We start from the raw sequence: 20,927 nt of genomic DNA on the forward strand, positions 1-20,927 counted from the left end.
TGATAAGGTTAGCGATAAACTGAAATCCAACCTGAACAGAACTACACTCTCTTCTACCATTGTCTTAAATATATTTAATGGTCTCGTTGCAAAAGCTAAATTGTCGCAAGTGAACTTTTATTTATTTATTTTATTTCACCTTTATTTAACCCGGGTAGCAAAGATTATAGCAAACACCACTGAAACTGAATTGGTGCTCGCTAGCTTTGCAAATTCAGCTATTGTTGGAAGCCAGCCAATATGAAACAAACTATTAAAATTACAAAAGGTTGCAGCATATGTTGTGTAAATGGTGAACTCATACAGCTGTCAACTCTTGTCATTTTAATCCGTTTCACATTTGCTAGCTACCTTTTAGATCGAAGCCCAAATAGAATGATTGAAGATGATAGAAGCCCATCTCTTACTGTAAATAACCTACACACTGTGTGTGTGTGTAGCCAGCCAGCCAGGTAGAAAAATGGCAGAAAAATAAAAGACGGACATCAGAGTATTTTTCAATACACCAAAACGCATAGTAAGAACCCTAGTAGCCTAATATCTCAAAGACTAGTTGATAAAATGTTCATAAGAAAGAAATGAAATTCTAATGGAAATGTTTCACAATGATGTCATTAGGCAGAGCAGGCAACAGATGGCACACAGACAGCAGAGTTGGGGACAGATATGCAGGGACAGACTGGCAGAGACAGGGAGTCTCAGGTAACTTTGTTGAGTCTTTGTTTGGCAACATTATGAAAGGTTCTCAATTTCTTTGACTTGTAAAATAGGAACATAATTGGAAAATGCCATGAATACCCCCACTCTCAACTTAAACTGGTGACTGAACTAAGATTTGTTAAAGGCAATGGTATTGCTGTTGTGATTAGTTGTGTAGTTTTGGGTACCGGTAGTTAGGAGTACGGCAAACACCTTATTTCTTTGGTTCCTCAATATACATTTACCATATTACAATGTAGGATATGTGTTACAGCACTACTTTTGGTGTCCCCCTCAGGAATTGCTCTTGAGAAAATTTCATGTAATTGTCCCCTCCAAAGTTGATATCAGATTTTTGCCAATGATCTCAATGAGAAAAACCTGTATAAATAAAGCAAAAAAAAATTAAATAAATAATAATATTGTTTCATCGCTGAAACTCCCCAACGGCTCAGGAGGTGGAGTCATGCGTCCTCTGAAACATGACCCGCCAAACCGCGCTTCTTAACACCTGCCCGCTTAACCCGGAAGCCAGCTGCACCAATGTGTCGGAAGAAACACTGTTCACCTGACGACCGAGGTCAGCCTGCAGGCGCCACAAGGAGTCGCTAGAGCAGTAAAGCCCCCCTGGCCAAGCCCTCCCCTAACCCAGGCGACACTTGGCCAATTGTGTGCCGCCCTATGGGACTCCCGATCACAGCAGGTTGTGGCACAGTCCGGGATCGAAGCCGGGTCTGTAGTGACGCGTCTAGCACTGCGATGCAGTACCTTAGACCGCTGCACCACTCGGTCATAACATTTTTTTAACCACTTCTGATGGTTGTTAAACGTGGAATTTTGACATTATTACCGTTATATCAACACACTCGACACTCCCAACACTCCCACCTATCAATCTCTTTGGCACTGTAGACATCACGACAATTGACAATAATGTTCCATACAACGTTGCATTCCATGTTTGAAAGGTCTATAATTTTCATTGAAGACAATCAAAGTTAACATTCCATAAAAGTTCATTTAAAGGCTGAGTCTCAAATAGTCGCCTGTCCCTTTTAATAGCCGGGCAATGGCCCACATTATAGCAAATACATTTTGGGTCTAAATTAAAGGAGCTACAATTATAATTTATTTATATATTTTTAATAAAATGTCCATAATATCTGCATTAATAGTGGAATGATAGCGTGATTCACGATATTCCTAAACAAAAAAAGAAACTCGATCTTCTATTGTGTTATTGACTGAAGGTTTGTTTATTCCATGTGGAACTCTGTGTTGTTCTTTGTTTATGTGTAACTCTGTGTTGTTGTTTTTGTCGCACTGCTTTGCTTTATCTTGGCCAGGTCGCAGTTGTAAATGACAACTTGTTCTCAACTGGCCACCTGGTTAAATAAAGGTAAAATAAATCTAAAATAATAATACATAAAAATGTAGGAGCAGTATAGACCTAGTCTGTTCATTATATACATCTACATGATGTATTGTTACAGCATGTAGGAGCAGTATAGACCTAGTCTGTTCATTATATACATCTACATGATGTATTGTTACACCATGTTGGAGCAGTATAGACCTAGTCTGTTAATTATATACATCTACATGATGTATTGTTACACCAACAAAATGAAGGAAAATTATATTTTTTTATAGTAACACAAAACACAGAGAAAGAGATTTAGTTTAACACGTAATTCTCAAAAGGTAGGGGTCTGAATTATTGCTACCCATGTTGATTTGTGCCCAATTTACAATTTCTTCGTTGATGTGTCTTGCTGGAAGATCCACTTATGGACAAGTTTCAGCCTCCTAGCAGAGAGGTAACCAGGTTATGGGCTAAAATATCCTGGTAGTGGGTAAAGTTTATTTATTTATTTTATACAGTAATTTTTGCTCATCTTTATCAAGGGTATCAATAACTAGGTGCTTATTTTGATATCTAGTTACTTGACTGAATCAGAAATACAGATGTGGAGTCGATGTAGAGTTTGTTTTAAATTCTCATAAACAAATCTGAACTAATCAAACAACACTTGTTGCTCTTTGTACGTGTTAATAATAATATTATTATTTAATGGAGAGAGAAAAAACGTTTCGCTAAACTGCTTTATAATATTATAATTCAATGAAGAATAAAAAAAGTTTTCCCTCCTCAACTGCGTTTCCTCCCTCCAGACAGCAGATGGCGATATGAGTCTTTCAGCCGATGTTTCTTGTGTGACGTATAATCTAGTGGACGGAACGCTTCTTCAACAACTGCAGCCACCTCCGTAGCTCGCTAGCCGACAAAGTCGCACCATTCAAGATCTTTAGACAATTTCGTGGTTTAATTGCCACTCTGATTTAAACATACTTATGTGGAAACAACTAGCTACCCCATTTAATTTAATATTTACGTTGTAAGTCAACTAGCTGGCTGGTTAAGTTAGCACTAGTCTAGTCGCTAATGCTAACTAGCCATTATCCCCTACCATGAGTTCACTAAGCTACTCTCCTCCTGCTAAAGAAGAGGAGGTCTGTTGGATGGAGAAAGAAGCTCTGGTGAAAGAGGAGGAAGAAGAGGAGGCTGTTACAATACAAAAACAAGTAGAGGGTGAGGCTGTTACAGTGAAAGAAGAAGAGAAAGACGTTACGGAGAAAGACGCCTTCAGAGTGAAAGAGGAAGAGGATGTTACTGTGAAAGAAGGGGAGGAAGATGCAGTTTTTGGAGTGGAGGATGAAGAGGGGGAGATTACTGTCACATTAGAGGAGGATGAAGAAGAGAAGACTGGAGAACTGATTAACACTAGTAAATACAGTGAGTACTATCTTATAAAACAGGGACATTGATCTGATTAACACCAGTAAATACAGTGAGTACTATCTTATAAAACAGGGACACAAGCCATTTTCAAGTCTTGCCATAGACTTTCAAGACGATTTAAGTCCAAACTGTAACTAGGTCACTCAGGAACATTCATTGTCATCTTGGTAAGCTCCTCCAGTGTAGATTTGTCCTTGTGGTTTAGGTTATTGTCATGTTAGTACAGTTTTTTGCATTCAGATCTCTGAAATGCTCTCTACCTACGTAACATTTAGTGTCTCCTTATGTTACACTGGGTTAACAGTTTTCATTGGCACAGAAATCCTAAATCATTTCAGTTTGCTAAATCCAGAGGTTCTAACCGAGAGTCACCTTAACTTTATTGAAACACCCAAATGGATACTGTCATTAATGTGGTTCTTCAATAATTACACATAATACTTAATACTGTAGCTGTTTAGTTACAGTCACATGTTCAACTATCATCAGCTGATCCACAAAATCATTTTCTGCATGCCAGTCACATGACAAACATCACGACATGCAACAACAACCAAAGTGCTTATTCGTTCATTACTCTGGTAAAGACAGTTATGCCGTGCTCCATGTTGGATCCAACATCCCAAACAAATTGATGTTTATAATGTGTTATTGTCTGCTTGATTTATAGTAGGGTCTCGTTAGTCTGTTTGGAAACAGAGATACTTATCTCATAATGTGTAAAGAACTGTTCCTTGATGGATAGGCTATTGTACAACACACAGAGCTATTTTCTTTTATTCAGGACATTTAGAATGACAACACATTACAGAGTAGCCTAGATTATTCACAAAATTATCTGGTGATCAGGTTATGAAATGTCATGACAAAGACATTTTAGTTTCCATGTTTCACCTGAAATATTGAATTATTTATAGTCCTAGGTCTATGTTGTTGTTAGGTGAAGTTATGGGTCCTACAGTAGGTCTATGTTATTGTTAGGTGAAGTTATGGGACCTACAGTAGGTCTATGTTGTTGTTAGGTGAAGTTATGGGTCCTACAGTAAGTATACTTTGTTAGATGAAGTTATGGGCCAATTTGGGTACACTTAGTTTGCAAACGCTCATTGACAGACTGGTAGCAAAGATATCCAAAGTGCATTTTACTGGTTAAAGTGTTTTTTGTTTTTTTAAGTATAAAGCAGTTGATTTGCGACAACACATATTATATTAAGCAGGACATTCAAAGGAGCCTTTCAATTAGAATCCAAAAGTAATGTGAAATGTACTCATAAGCAACCTGGAAATGGCGGCTATTTTTGCTGGCAGCCTGTAAGTTTCCCCACTGTGGGGAATTAGTGAATAGACAACAGAGCTTCATGTTTCCTTGAGTAGTGTAACCGATGTGAAATGGCTAGTTAGTTAGCGGTGGTGCGCGCTAATAGCGTTTCAGTGGTTTCCTCATTACCAGATATACTACATCCATAACTAGTGGTTTCCTCATTACCAGATATACTACATCCATAACTAGTGGTTTCCTCATTACCAGATATACTACGTCCATAACTAGTGGTTTCCTCATAACCAGATATACTACATCCATAACTAGTGGTTTCCTCATTACCAGATATACTACATCCATAACTAGTGGTTTCCTCATTACCAGATACACTACATCCATAACTAGTGGTTTCCTCATTAGCCTCATTACCAGATATACTACATCCATAACTAGCGGTTTCCTCATTACCAGATATACTACATCCATAACTAGTGGTTTCCTCATTACCAGATATACTACATCCATAACTAGTGGTTTCCTCATTAGCAGATATACTACATCCATAACTAGTGGTTTCCTCATTACCAGATATACTACATCCATAACTAGTGGTTTCCTCATTACCAGATACACTACATCCATAACTAGTGGTTTCCTCATTAGCCTCATTACCAGATATACTACATCCATAACTAGCGGTTTCCTCATTACCAGATATACTACATCCATAACTAGTGGTTTCCTCATTACCAGATATACTACATCCATAACTAGTGGTTTCCTCATTACCAGATATACTACATCCATAACTAGTGGTTTCCTCATTACCAGATACACTACATCCATAACTAGTGGTTTCCTCATTAGCCTCATTACCAGATATACTACATCCATAACTAGCGGTTTCCTCATTACCAGATATACTACATCCATAACTAGTGGTTTCCTCATTACCAGATATACTACATCCATAACTAGTGGTTTCCTCATTAGCAGATATACTACATCCATAACTAGTGGTTTCCTCATTACCAGATATACTACATCAATAACTAGTGGTTTCCTCATTACCAGATACACTACATCCATAACTAGTGGTTTCCTCATTAGCCTCATTACCAGATATACTACATCCATAACTAGCGGTTTCCTCATTACCAGATATACTACATCCATAACTAGTGGTTTCCTCATTACCAGATATACTACATCCATAACTAGTGGTTTCCTCATTACCAGATATACTACATCCATAACTAGTGGTTTCCTCATTAGCAGATATACTACATCCATAACTAGTGGTTTCCTCATTAGCAGATATACTACATCCATAACTAGTGGTTTTCTCATTACCAGATATACTACATCCATAACTAGTGGTTTCCTCATTAGCAGATATACTACATCCATAACTAGTGGTTTCCTCATTAGCAGATATACTACATCCATAACTAGTGGTTTCCTCATGACCAGATATACTACATCCATAACTAGTGGTTTCCTCATTACCAGATATACTACATCCATAACTAGTGGTTTCTTCATTAGCAGATATACTACATCCATAACTAGTGGTTTCCTCATTACCAGATATACTACATCCATAACTAGTGGTTTCCTCATTAGCAGATATACTACATCCATAACTAGTGGTTTCCTCATTACCAGATATACTACATCCATAACTAGTGGTTTCCTCAGTACCAGATAATACTACATCCATAACTAGTGGTTTCCTCATTACCAGATATACTACATCCATAACTAGTGGTTTCTTCATTAGCAGATATACTACATCCATAACTAGTGGTTTCCTCATTACCAGATATACTACATCCATAACTAGTGGTTTCCTCATTACCAGATATACTACATCCATAACTAGTGGTTTCCTCATTACCAGATATACTACATCCATAACTAGTGGTTTCCTCATTACCAGATATACTACATCCATAACTAGTGGTTTCCTCATTACCAGATATACTACATCCATAACTAGTGGTTTCCTCATTACCAGATACACTACATCCATAACTAGTGGTTTCCTCATTAGCCTCATTACCAGATATACTACATCCATAACTAGCGGTTTCCTCATTACCAGATATACTACATCCATAACTAGTAGTTTCCTCATTACCAGATATACTACATCCATAACTAGTGGTTTCCTCATTAGCAGATATACTACATCCATAACTAGTGGTTTCCTCATTACCAGATATACTACATCCATAACTAGTGGTTTCCTCATTACCAGATATACTACATCCATAACTAGTGGTTTCCCCATTAGCAGATATACTACATCCATAACTAGTGGTTTCCTCATTACCAGATATACTACATCCATAACTAGTGGTTTCCTCATTAGCAGATATACTACATCCATAACTAGTGGTTTCCTCATTAGCAGATATACTACATCCATAACTAGTGGTTTCCTCATTACCAGATATACTACATCCATAACTAGTGGTTTCCTCATTAGCAGATATACTACATCCATAACTAGTGGTTTCCTCATTAGCAGATATACTACATCCATAACTAGTGGTTTTCTCATTACCAGATATACTACATCCATAACTAGTGGTTTCCTCATTAGCAGATATACTACATCCATAACTAGTGGTTTCCTCATTAGCAGATATATTACATCCATAACTAGTGGTTTCCTCATTAGCAGATATACTACATCCATAACTAGTGGTTTCCTCATGACCAGATATACTACATCCATAACTAGTGGTTTCCTCTTTAACAGATATACTACATCCATAACTAGTGGTTTCCTCATTACCAGATAATACTACATCCATAACTAGTGGTTTCCTCATTACCAGATATACTACATCCATAACTAGTGGTTTCCTCATTAGCAGATATACTACATCCATAACTAGTGGTTTCCTCATTAGCAGATATACTACATCCATAACTAGTGGTTTCCTCATTACCAGATATACTACATCCATAACTAGTGGTTTCCTCATTACCAGATAATACTACATCCATAACTAGTGGTTTCCTCATTACCAGATATACTACATCCATAACTAGTGGTTTCCTCATTACCAGATATACTACATCCATAACTAGTGGTTTCCTCATTACCAGATATACGACATCCATAACTAGTGGTTTCCTCATTACCAGATATACTACATCCATAACTAGTGGTTTCCTCATTACCAGATATACTACATCTATAACTAGTGGTTTCCTCATTACCAGATATACTACATCCATAACTAGTGGTTTCCTCATTACCAGATATACTACATCCATAACTAGTGGTTTCCTCATTACCAGATATACTACATCCATAACTAGTGGTTTCCTCATTACCAGATATACTACGTCCATAACTAGTGGTTTCCTCATTACCAGATATACTACATCCATAACTAGTGGTTTCCTCATTACCAGATATACTACATCCATAACTAGTGGTTTCCTCATTACCAGATATACTACGTCCATAACTAGTGGTTTCCTCATTACCAGATATACTACATCCATAACTAGTGGTTTCCTCATTAGCATGGAGGTGTTTCTGCAACCAGATACAGTGCCTTGCGAAAGTATTCACCCCTTTGGAATTTTTCCTATTTTGTTGCATTACAACCTGTAATTTAAATTGATTTTTATTTGGATTTCATGTAATGGACATACACAAAATAGTCCAAATTGGTGAAGTGAAATGAAAAACAAACTTGTTTAATAAAATTCAAAACAATAAAAAAACTAAAAGTGGTGCGTGCATATGTATTCACCCCCTTTGCTATGAAGCCCCTAAATAAGATCTGGTGTAACCAATTATCTTCAGAAGTCACATAATTAGTTAAATAAAGTTCACCTGTGTGCAATGTAAGTGTCACATGATCTGTCACATGATCTCAGTGTATATGTACACCTGTTCTGAAAGGGCCCAGAGTCTGCAACACCACTAAGCAAGGGGCACCACCAAGCAAGCGGCACTATGAAGACCAAGGAGCTCTAGCTTTATGGAAGAGTGGCCAAAAAAAACCTTTTAGGGACAGACGTTCCGCTAGCGGAATGCCTCACCAATATCCAATGGTAGAGCGTGGCGCGAAATACAAATACCTCAAAAATGCTATAACTTCAATTTCTCAAACATATGACTATTTTACACCATTTTAAAGACAAGTCTCTCGTTAATCTAACCACATTGTCCGATTTCAAAAAGGCTTTACAGTGAAAGCAAAACATTAGATTATGTCAGGAGAGTACCCTGCCAAAATGAATCACACAGCCATTTTCAAAGCAAGCATATATGTCACAAAAACCAAAACCACAGCTAAATGCAGCACTAACCTTTGATGATCTTCATCAGATGACACTCCTAGGACATGCATGTTTTGTTCAATCAAGTTCATATTTATATCAAAAACCAGCTTTTTACATTAGCATGTGATGTTCAGAACTAGCATACCCACCGAAACTTCCGGTGAATTTACTAAATGACTCACGATAAACGTTCACAAAATACAAAAATTATTTTAAGAATTATAGATACAGAACTCCTTTATGCAATCGCGGTGTCCGATTTTAAAATAGCTTTTCGGCGAAAGCACATTTTGCAATATTCTTAGTAGATAGCCCAGCCATCACGGCTAGCTAATTTGACACCCACCAAGTCTGGCCCTCAATAAACTCCGATTTACTATAAGAAAAATTGGATTACCTTTGCTGTTCTTCGTCAGAATGCACTCGCAGGACTTCTACTTCAACAACAAATGTTGTTTTGGTTCCAAATAATCCATAGTTATATTCAAATAGCTCCGTTTTGTTCGTGCGTTGAGGTCACTATCCGAAGGGTGACGTGCGAGCGCATTTCGTGACAAAAAATGTCAAAATATTCCATTACCGTACTTCGAAGCATGTCAAACGCTGTTTAAAATCTATATTTCTGCTATTTTTCTCGTAAAATAGCGATAATATTCCAACCGGGCAACGTTGTATTCATTCAAAGGCTGAAAGAAAAAAATGGAGTAGTCTCGTGGACGTGCATCTCCAGTGTCACTGTTCCCAGCCTGACCACTAACAAATACTCCTGCTGTTCTTCGCCCAGAGACTGCAGACACCCCATTACACTTTCTGGCGCCTTCTGAGAGCCAATGGAAGCCTTAGAAAATGTCACGTTACAGCACAGATGCTGTATTTTCGATAGAGATGCTACAGAAGGACAATAAATTGTCAGACAGGGCACTTCCTGTATGGAATATTCTCAAGTTTTGGCCTGCCATATGAGTTCTGTTATACTCACAGACACCATTCAAACAGTTTTAGAAACTTTAGAGTGTTTTCTATCCAAATCTACAAATTATATGCATATTCTAGTTTCTGGGCAGGAGTAGTAACCAGATTAAATCGGGTACGTTTTTTATCCGGCCGTGAAAATACTGCCCCCTATCCCAAATAGGTTAAAGAAAAAAATAAGCAAACACGTTTGGTGTTCGCCAAAAGGCACATGGAAGACTACCCAAACACATGGAAGAAGGTACTCTGGTCAGATGAAACTAAAATTTAGCTTTTTGTCCATCAAGGAAAATGCTATGTCTGGCGCAAACCCAACACCTCTCATCACCCCGAGAGCACCATCCCCACAGTGAAGCATGGTGGTGGCAGCATCATGCTGTAGGGATGTTTTTCATCTGCAGGGACTGGGAAACTGGTCAGAATTGAAGGTATGATGGGTGGCGCTAAATACAGGGAAATTCTTGAGGGAAACCTGTTTCAGTCTTCCAGAGATTTGAGACTGGGACGAAGGTTCACCTTCCAGCAGGACAATGACCCTAAGCATACTGCTAAAGCAACACTCGTGTGGTTTAAGGAGAAACATTTAAATGTCTTGGAATGGCCTAGTCAAAGCCCAGACCTCAATCTAATTGAGAATCTGTGTTATGACTTAAAGATTAATGTACACCAGCTGAACCCATCAAACTTGAAGGAGCTGGAGCAGTTTTGAATGGGCAAAAATCCCAGTGGCTAGATGTGCCAAGCTTATAGAGACATACCCCAAGAGACTTGCAGCTGTAATTGCTGCAAAAGGTGGCTCTACAAAGTATTGACTTTGGGGGGGTGAATAGTTATGCACGCTCAAGTTTTCTGGTTTTTTGTCTTATTGTTTGTTTCACAATAAAAAATATTTTGCATCTTCAAAGTGGTAGGCATGATCTGTAAATCAAATGATACAAACCCCCCAAAAATTGTAAGGCAACAAAGTTGGAAAAATGCCAAGGGGGTGAATACTTTTGCAAGCCACTGTATACTACATCCATAACTAGTGATTTCCTCATTAGCATGGAGGAGTTTCTGCAACTAAATTGTGTGTGCATCGCCCTTGTGCGGCAATTTTAGCAAACACAGAAAGGGGCCTATATTGGTGACCAAAAGTTGCCCGGCACACTGCTTAGGGGTTCAGTAACTGTAAAAACGTATTTCTAGCCTACAATCATCGATGTTACTAATGATGTGAAAACAAGACAAAATATTGTTGCTCACTTGACTGTCGTAATATAATTGTAACATTCATTACAGACGTCAATTGTCGTACAACATCATGGCTATGCTGTTGGCATCACCTTTTATAGTGGATTTCTGCTGTTGTGGGCCTTTAACCATCTGTCTGACTTTGTTGTTCACACAGGAGAGAGACGTGACTATCGTGGATCCTCTGGGGAGCCTCAACAAGCTCATGATGCTGATGAGGCAAAGAAAAGTCTCTCCAGATCAAAACACCTCAAGAAACACCAGCAGAGACCCACAAGGAAGAAAACTCACCGCTGCTCTGACTGTGGGAAGAGTTTTGTTTCTTCAGGACATTTAAAATCACACCAGAGAACACACACAGGAGAGAAACCTTATAGCTGTGATCAATGTGGGAAGAGATGCAGTCAGTCAACAGACCTTAAAAAACATGAGAGAATACATACAGGAGAGAAACCTTATAGCTGCTCTGACTGTGGAAAGAGTTTTGTTTTTTCAGGACAGTTAAAATCGCACCAGAGAACACACACGGGAGAGAAACCTTATAGCTGTAATCAATGTGGGAAGAGTTTTTCTCAGCCAAACGTCCTGAGTGTTCACCTGCGAGTACACACAGGAGAGAAACCTCATAGTTGTGATCAATGTGACAAGAGATACTCTAGTAAAAGATCTCTGATTAAACATCAGAAAATACATGAAGGAGTTGTTTCATGATATCAGTGAATTAATGTCACAATGTAGAATGCCAATTTAAATGCACCACAGGTTGTCTTCTAATCAGTGAGTTAAATTATATCTCCCATTTCCATGTTTTTTTTTTGAAGTTGTGTTATTTTCAACCGCACAAACAACCTGATTTCCCCCCTAATTGATATATCAGTGATTTATTGTGATTCATGCAGCCAACTGACAATTTTTGGGTACAATTATATTGACATTGTTGCCCTGCTTTTAGAATATCAGGGTTAATTCTCACATGTGCCAACCCAAATGTACTAGAGCATGACATTGGGGACTGGGGCCCGATCCAACAACATGCCTATCTAGTGAACCCTGAGAAGAGAGAGAAGCTCCGCAGTGAGGTGGAAAGTTAATATGGATATTGCAGGAGTTTCCTCTTGAAATTAGACATGTCCGTTTTAAGGACAACTTGGTTGCTGATTGTCTCAAGGGTGGGCAGTCAAAGTTTTGTGTTTTGCGTTTAGCCAGTGCATTGCCATGGATCACAATTTATTTTGACTACACGTTTTTCCGTATTGGAGATTAGTTTTGTTTGGGCTCGTTCCAAGGGGACGAGAGTTGTAGAAGCTAGTGAGTTTTAGGAACTTTTTGTTATGGAATTTGTTTCCCTCTTCTGTTTGAGTGACATTTTTTGGTTTTCTTGCTGGGGAACATAACAAAAAACAAGCTTCCATTTTGGGTTGGATATTGCATCCAATTAATATTGTAATTAATTGACAAATATTAAAATAAAATAAAAATTGTTGACAGACAGTAGACACCATGTTTATATTGGTGAAGGTGAAGCATTGTAGTTGATTATAATGTGAAATGGAAGTTGTTTTCTGGTGGTAGTAAGCATTCTCTTTAGTTCTGATAGGTTTTACAGGCTTTGGTTTTTCCATTTATGTTTTGAGGTTTGGATTTAGCACGTGTAGCTCGTTAGCACGTGTAGCTCGTTAGCACGTGTAGCTCGTTAGCACGTGTAGCTCGTTAGCACGTGTAGCTCGTTAGCACGTGTAGCTCGTTAGCACGTAGGACGCACTGATTGGTGTCACCTCGTTAGTCAGTATGTGTTACACCTGTGCTGGCTTGTCCATCTCGTTAGTGGGAAGGTGTTTCACCTGAGCTGGTCCAGGTTCTATTTAAGAGTGTCTGGCCCAGTGCTCCAGTTGTCTTGATACATGTGGAGAGTCAACACCTTTAGTTGCTCCACCTTTTTGGTTTGTGTCCTGTCTTTAAGTTTGGTGTGGGTTTTTCTTTTGTTTGCCTCTTCTTGGGCAGATTTAGTGGGTCTCATGGTGGGTGTCTTTTAGGTCCCAGTTGTTGTTACTAGTCAACTTTCAGTGGACACTGTGAGAGCAAAACTGGAAGATTATGTTATAATACTTTTATTGCATCAAATGGTTGTTTATGCAACAGAATAGAGGGTTCTTAGAACTATTGTGTCTGTGTGTTCTACTGAGGATGGGCCTCTGGGAGATAACACTGACAGGAGATTTACAACGTCTTTTGGGTGATAAAACCTAAAGAGACTGCATTCCAGAGCATGAGTTAATGTTTCTGTTCTATATGGTACCAGGGAGAGATGACCCCAGGGCCAGACCCTGGTCTCTACACAAAGAGTACTGTTTTTACATCAGATACTGTCTGCTGAGAATTATAAGTATCTTTCATACAAATCTTAACCTTGTGACCCGTTGTATACATCTATTGTTCGTCATGTAGGTTGAAAGGGCTATAAAATACCTTTGTACTTTTGTCCCGTAGGTCCACCAGCCATCATTATCGTAGGGCACTCAATTGATTCACTTTATATGTGTATGTTGTATTGACCTTATAAGTGAATAAAGATTTAGTTTAAGAATAACTCTGACTTGTGTGATAAGTTTGTCTCCTCAATTGATATTAAAGAAATTAACCACCACATTTTAAAAAAAACTGCCCTGTCCTGAATATTCGGGAGGGGGGGTTCTTCCCAATACGAGAGGAGTTGCTAAATTTATTGAATAAACCTTTTTCCATAAAGTTAGAGTGAACCCCACCTTCTAACAAATTCTTTGAAGAATAACTTTTTGGGGATGTTTTTCATTGACCAAGAACCCTACGGTTCTTAGGGGATCTGAGAACAACTCCAGTTGAACCCTTCATTTTTAGAGTGTAGTCGGCTCTATTTACTCTGTGATTCAAACATGCTGATTACGATCAAGTCAGCTGCTGCTCCAATACAGTATGAGGTGAGACGGTGAACTGATGTTGATCTGGGCAGTCAATCAATCATTCTGTACTATGAGTCTATCAAATCAAATTTTATTAGTCAACTGCGCCGAATACAACAGGTGTAGACCTTACAGTGAAATGCTTACTTACAAGCCCCTAACCAACAATGCAGTTTTAAAAAGTACAAATAAGAATAAGAAATAAAAGGAACAAGTAATTAAAGAGCAGAAGTTAAATAACAATAGCTAGACTATATACAGGGGGTACCGGTACAGAGTCAATGTGCAGGGGCACTGGTTAGTCGAGGTAATTGAGGTAATATGTACATGTAGGTAGAGTTATTAAAGTGACTATGCATAGATGATAACAGAGAGCGGGGGGGGCTTCCTCTGACACCGCCTGGTATAGAGGTCCTGGATGGCAGGAAGCTTGGCCCAAGTGATGTACTGGGCTGTACGCACTACCCTCTGTAGTGCCTTGCGGTCGGAGGCAGAGCAGTTGCCATACCAGGCAGGGATGCAACCAGTCAGGATGCTCTCGATGGTGAAGCTGTAGAACCTATTGAGGATCTGAGGACCCATGCTAAATCTTTTCAGTCTCCTGAGGGGGAATAGGTTTTGTCATGCCCTCTTCACGACTGTCTTGGTGTGCTTGGACCATGAAAGTTTGTTGGTGATGTGGACACTAAGGACCTTGAAGCTCTCAACCTGCTCCACTACAGCCCCGTCGATGAGAATGGGGGTGTGCTCGGTCTTCCTTTTCCTGAAGTCCACAATCATCTCCTTTGTCTTGATCACTTTGAGGGAGATGTTGTTTTCCTGGCACGACACGGCCAGGTCTCTGACCTCCTCCCTATAGGCTGTCTCGTTGTTGTTGGTGATCAGGCCTACCACTGTTGTGGCATCGACAAACTTAATGATGGTGTTGGAGTCGTGCCTGGCCGTGCAGTCATGAGTGGTGTGTCATAATGATAAAGTTAATTCAAAGGAATTAGTGAAACTGTTAAAAAAATATATGACATATTAAATATATTACTCTATTGTTATCATATAGAAACATCATGGAATATTGTACATCATATTAAATATATTACTCTATTGTTATCATATAGAAACATCATGGAACATTGTACATCATATTAGCATCAACATACATTATTGTTTCATTCAATTTCACATAATAAGGATATTTAATATTTTCAAGTTCAGAAGTCAGAACCCATCACCTGCTATGTAAAAGAGACAGAAGAATGCACAATGGTCAATGCTATCTGGGATCCTTGGGACATCCCTATCCTAAACCATAACCTTACCCCTTACCTTAACCATTTTAAATGTCAACTTCAACAGGCTAGGGACGTTCCAAGGATGTATATCTACCTGAAAATACATGATCTAAGTGATTGATAGTTGGTATTCAGCAGTCATAAAGCCTTATTTACTTTAATGAACTACTAAAATAGTGATTTTGTCAGACAGCATAGACAGCAGCTCTACACTTTATTGACTGACTGATCCATTCATCCTTCCATCCCTCCTCAGCCTTCCTCTCCTCTGAAGACCCAGTGAGGGTGGAGCTCAGTCAGAGAGCTGTTGAGGGACTGGTTAGGAAGAACACTTCTACAGCCAGAGAGGTGAGAGGTCACACATGGTTTAGATGGTAAATATTTATGTCCCCTTAGTGGTTCATCACGTCAGCAAAAGGGAATATGTTACATCATCCATGTTTATTTACATTAGTGCAAATTGTCCACTGATATTGGTGTAATTTCTCACCCCTTTTGGCTGTATGATAGTTAATTTCCCCTCAGGCACACACATTTGTTCTTTGATATTATGAAGGTCATTTGTGAAGAATGTACTTTTCCTCACATCTCTTTACATTGCTTATGCATATTCAGTGGCCTGACTGCGTCCAGACTATGTTAAAGGCCCATCCTGGTAGATCTGAACCTAATGCAGCTTGGAGTGATCAGATGACAGAAGTCACATTTAGGTGCCAGGTGTAACTGAGGCCGTAGATGCTCCATATCCATTACTTTGAGTGTTTTATGTAATATGACTAAATGTGTTTCTTTCTGTGTTGCAGGGGCAGTCAAGAAATGGAACAGCAAGGCCACAGAACATGACATAAGCAGAGCTGTGGGAGACCACCTCAAGCCCCTGGTAGAGCCGGCGGTGGTGTTTACCACTCCACCACGCCTTCAGCAGGCTGGAAAAGTGGGATTGATACTGTTTTCATACTAAGATGGACCAGGAGTCTGTTGATTGGTCAGTTATTGGGTTAATTTGTTGAAATCAAATCAAGCTTTATTTATACAGCACATTTCAGACATGGATGCAACACAATGGCTTCACAGGAAGAAAAAAACCACAACAAACAGAAGATTAACAACTGAATGACTAATTGGCACCATAAGGAAATGCCATTGATTAAAATATTAATTGGATGCAATAACCAACCCAAAATAAATGCTTGTTTTTTTAAAGAGGGGCTCTCCATTGAAAGTTGACTAGTAACAACAACTGGGACCTTGTCATAACGTCCACAGAAGGTGGCGCCTCTCCTCGGTCGGGCGGTGCTCGGCGGTCGTCGTCGCTGGCCTACTAGCTGCCACCGATCTGTGTTTCAGTGTCTGTTAGTTATGTCTGTTTTTTGATTGCACCTGTTTCGTGTTTGTCATTAGTGGGGGGGTATTTAGTCTGTCTGTGTTTAGTTAGGATTCGTGCGGGATTGTTCTTTGTTACGTGTGGTGTTATATTGTTTGGTTTACGACTTATTGTATAGGCATTAGGGTTGCCGGGCTGCGCCCCGTCTGCCTTTTTTGAGCGGAGCTTCTTTTAGTCTTTTTGACTGTTGTGCTTTCAGCCGTATATGGATTTTGCCCTTGGATTTATTAAATCAAGTTTGTTCCAACGGACCTCAGTCTCCTGCGCTTGACTCACCCTTAAAACTGTTCTATCCGCTCGTGACAGAATCCCGCACCACGTTATGGAGTCAGCAGGGACAGAAACACCATCAATGGAGGAACAAGTCTCCCAACATGCCAGCCTCCTCCACCGACTGGGCACGGCCATGGACCAGGTGCTGGCCCGTTTGGAGAGCTGGGAGCGAGTCGCTCCTTCACCCCCACCAGGACCAAGTCATCACCCTGCGCCCCTACCGACACCCACCGAACCCAGTACAGGCGGGATCCGGATCATGGCTCCCAGGAGTTCGATGTGACGGCCGCTGGGTGCAAGGGTTTTTTGCTCCAGTTGGACCTATACCTGGCGACCGTCCGGCCCTCTCCCTCCGATGAAGAGAGGGTGAGCGTCCTCATCTCGTGCCTCACGGGTAGAGCTCTGGAATGGGCCAACGCTGTCTGGGAGGGCCCAGACTCAGCTAAGGACAACTACCCAGAGTTCGCTCGCCGCTTCCGGGCAGTATTCGATCATCCCCCGGAGGGCAAGGCGGCGGGCGAGCGAGCGATTATTCCATCTGAGGCAGGAGACGAGGAGCGCTCAGGACTTTGCCCTGGAGTTCCGGACTCTAGCCGCCGGATCGGGGTGGAACGAGCGGGCCCTGATTGACCACTACAGGTGTAGTTTACATGAGGACGTCCGCCGGGAGCTGGCTTACCGGGACCATACCACCACCCTGGACCAGTTGATTGATTTGTCCATCAGGCTGGACAACCTGCTGGCTGCCCGGGGACGTTCCGATCGGGGCCTATTCATTCCACCTCCCATCCCTCCTGCTCCAACGCCCATGGAGCTAGGAGGGACTGCTGCTAGGAGGACCGGAGGGGGGGGCCTCTCCTGTACCCACTGTGGCCGTAGAGGACACACTGCGGACCGGTGCTGGAGAGATTCTCCCGGGAATTCAGATGGCAGGCAGAGCACCACTTCGACCCCCCAGGTGAGTCAGCACCAGACACACCCAGAGCCCCCTGTCGACCACATGTACGTCTCTGTTTTTTTCCCTGAGTTTTCCCCTCACTCCCAGTATAAGGCACTAGTCGATTCAGGCACAGCTGGGAGTTTTATGGACCGTGGGGTTGCTAATAAGTTAGGGATTCCCCTGGTTAAACTGGACCAACCCTTCTCCGTGCACGCTTTAGATAGTCGACCACTAGGGTCTGGCCAAGTGAGGGAGGTAACAGTGCCACTGGTCATGGTGACGCAGGGGGGTCATGAGGAACGTATCAGCCTGTTCCTTATTGATTCCCCGGCATTTCCAGTGGTGCTGGGACTTCCCTGGCTAGCCTCTCACAATCCTCAGATTTCATGGGGGCAGAGGGCTCTTAAGGGGTGGCCGAGGGAGTGCTCAGGTAGGTGTATAGGAGTTTCCATCGGTGCAACCACGGTGGAGAGTCCAGACCAAGTCTCTACTGTACACATTCCCTCTGAATATGCCGATTTGGCTATCGCCTTCAGTAAAACTCAATTACCACCCCATCGACAGGGGGATTGTGTGATAAACCTCCAGGCTGGCCCTTCCTAAAAGTCACGTGTATCCTCTGTCGCAGGAGGAGACAGTGGCTATGGAGACATACGTCACTGAGTCCTTGAGACAGGGATACATTCGGCCATCTAAATCACCCGTCTCCTCGAGTTTCTTTTTTGTGAAGAAGAAGGGGGAGGCCTGCGCCCGTGCATTGACTATAGAGGTCTAAATTCTATCACAGTGGGGTTCAGTTACCCACTACCTCTCATTGCTACGGCCGTGGAGTCATTTCACGGGGCGCGCTTCTTCACCAAACTAGATCTCAGGAGTGCGTATGACCTGGTGCGTATCCGAGATGGAGACGAGTGGAAAACCGCATTTAGTACCACATCTGGCCATTATGAGTACCTCGTCATGCCGTATGGGTTAAAAAATGCTCCCGCCGTCTTCCAATCCTTTGTGGACGAGGTTCTCAGAGACATGCTCGGACAGGGTGTGGTGGTGTACATCGATGACATCTTGATCTACTCCGCCACACGCGCCGCGCATGTAGCTCTGGTGCGTAAAGTGCTTGGGCGGCTGCTGGAGCATAACCTATACGTCAAGGCTGAGAAATGTGAGTTCTCCAAAGAAGCCGTCTCTTTTCTGGGATATCGCATTTCCACCACAGGGGTGGTGATGGAAGATGACTGCGTTACGGCTGTGCGTAATTGGCCGACCCCTACCATGGTGAAGGAGGTGCAGCGGTTCTTGGGGTTCGCCAATTATTACCGGAGGTTTATCCGGGGTTTTGGTCAGGTGGCAGCTCCCATTACCTCACTGATGAAGGGGGGTCCGGTGCGATTGCGGTGGTCGGCATAGGCGGACAGAGCCTTCCGTCGTCTGAAGGTTCTGTTTACTGACGCTCCGGTGCTGGCGCATCCGGATCCCTCTTTGCCATTCATAGTGGAGGTGGACGCGTCCGAGGCTGGGGTAGGAGCTGTTCTTTCGCAGCGTTCGTGCGTTCCTCCGAAGCTCCGCCCCTGCGCATTCTTTTCTAAGAAGCTGAGCCCGGCGGAGCGCAACTATGATGTGGGGGACAGGGAGATGTTAGCCGTGGTCAAGGCTTTGACAGTGTGGAGACATTGGCTTGAGGGGGCACGTCACCCTTTTCTCATCTGGACCGACCACCGTAACCTGGAGTACATCCGGGCAGCGAGGAGACTTAATCCTCGTCAAGCCAGGTGGGCCATGTTCTTTATGAGGTTTCAGTTTACCCTTTCGTACATTCCGGGTTCTCGGAACCGGAAGGCCGACGCACTGTCGCGTCTCTACGACACCGAGGAGCGGACCATCAATCCCACTCCCATACTCCCTGCTTCCTGTCTGGTGGCACCGGTGGTATGGGAGGTGGATGCTGACATCGAGCGGGCGAGTCGGTCAGAACCCACTCCACCTCAATGTCCCCCGGGTCTGAAGTTCGTTCCGCTGGGTGTTCGCAATCGCTTGATCCGATGGGCCCACAGTCTACCCTCCTCGGGTCACCCTGGGGTGGAACGGACAGTGCGAGGCCTGAAGGGGAAGTACTGGTGGCCCACCTTGGTTGAGGATGTAAGACACTATGTCTCTTCCTGTTCGGTGTGCGCCCAGTGGAAGGCTCCTAGGCACCTGCCTCGAGGGAAATTACAGCCCCTCCCAGTTCCACAGCGGCCTTGGTCTCACCTCTCGATGGATTTCCTTAATGATCTCCCGCCATCTCAGGGGAATACGACGATCCTGGTTGTTGTGGATCGGTTCTCGAAGTCCTGCCGTCTGCTTCCGTTGCCCGGTCTTCCTACGGCCCTACAGACCATGGAGGCCCTATTCACCCACGTCTTCCAGCACTACGGGGTGCCCGAGGACATCATATCTGATCGGGGTCCCCAGTTTACGTCCAGGGTATGGAGGTTGTTTATGGAGAGGCTGGGGGTCTCGGTCAGCCTGACCTTGGGTTTCCACCCCGAGAGTAATGGGCAGGTAGAGCGCATTAACCAGGATGTAGGCAGGTTTCTGCGGTCGTATTGCCAGGACCGGCCAGGGGAGTAGGCGCAGTTTGTGCCCTGAGCCGAAATGGCCCAGAACTCTCAGCGCCACTCCTCTACTAACCTGTCACCCTTCCAGGTCGTGTTGGGTTATCAGCCGGTCCTGGTGCCATGGCAACAGAGCCAGACAGAGGCTCCTGCGGTGGAGGAATGGGTCCAGCGCTCTAGGGAGACCTGGAATGCTGTCCAGGAGTGTATAAAGAGGGCTGGAGAACGA

At 42.4% G+C, this 20,927-nt stretch overlaps 1 long non-coding RNA gene across 1 annotated transcript; it reads left to right on the forward strand.

Annotated features, from left to right (window-relative positions):
• The first annotated feature begins 2,954 nt into the window (after positions 1–2,954).
• On the forward strand, positions 2,955–13,872 carry LOC145864065 (uncharacterized). The gene is made up of 2 exons (XR_014382638.1): positions 2,955–3,496; positions 11,443–13,872. It is a non-coding gene; the product is annotated as an uncharacterized LOC145864065 (long non-coding RNA).
• Positions 13,873–20,927: the final 7,055 nt, after the last annotated feature.

Source organism: Salmo salar, chromosome 02 (genome assembly GCF_965601325.2).
Source record: "Salmo salar chromosome 02, fSalSal1, whole genome shotgun sequence".
Lineage (NCBI taxonomy): Eukaryota > Metazoa > Chordata > Actinopteri > Salmoniformes > Salmonidae > Salmo > Salmo salar.